We start from the raw sequence: 569 nt of genomic DNA on the forward strand, positions 1-569 counted from the left end.
AGGATAGGATGAGGATGAGGATGAGGAAGAGGAGGAGGATGAGGATGAGCATGAGGATGAGTATAGGATGAGGATGAGAACGAGGATGAGGATAGGATGAGGATGAGGACGAGGATAGGATGAGGAAGAGGATGAGGATGAGGACGTGGACGAGGACGAGTGTAGGATTAGGAAGAGGATGAGGACGAGGATTAGGATAGGATGAGGATGCGGATAAGATGAGGATGAGGATGAGGACGAGGATAGGATGAGGATGAGGACGAGTATAGCATGAGGATTAGCATGAGGATGAGGTAGGATGAGGATGAGGATAAGATGAGGATGAGGATGAGGACGAGGATAGGATGAGGATGAGGACGAGGACGAGGACAAGATGAGGAAGAGGATGCGGATGCGGATGAGGATGAGGATGAGGATGAGGATGAGGATGAGGATGTGGATGAGGATGAGGAAGAGGATAGGTTGAGGATGAGGATGAGGATGAGCCGGAGGATAGGATGACGAAGAGGATGAGGATGAGGATGAGGACGAGGATAGGATGAGGATGAGGACATGACGAGGATGAGGAT

The sequence above is a fragment of the Lupinus angustifolius genome, chromosome LG02 (assembly GCF_001865875.1).
Source record: "Lupinus angustifolius cultivar Tanjil chromosome LG02, LupAngTanjil_v1.0, whole genome shotgun sequence".
NCBI lineage: Eukaryota > Viridiplantae > Streptophyta > Magnoliopsida > Fabales > Fabaceae > Lupinus > Lupinus angustifolius.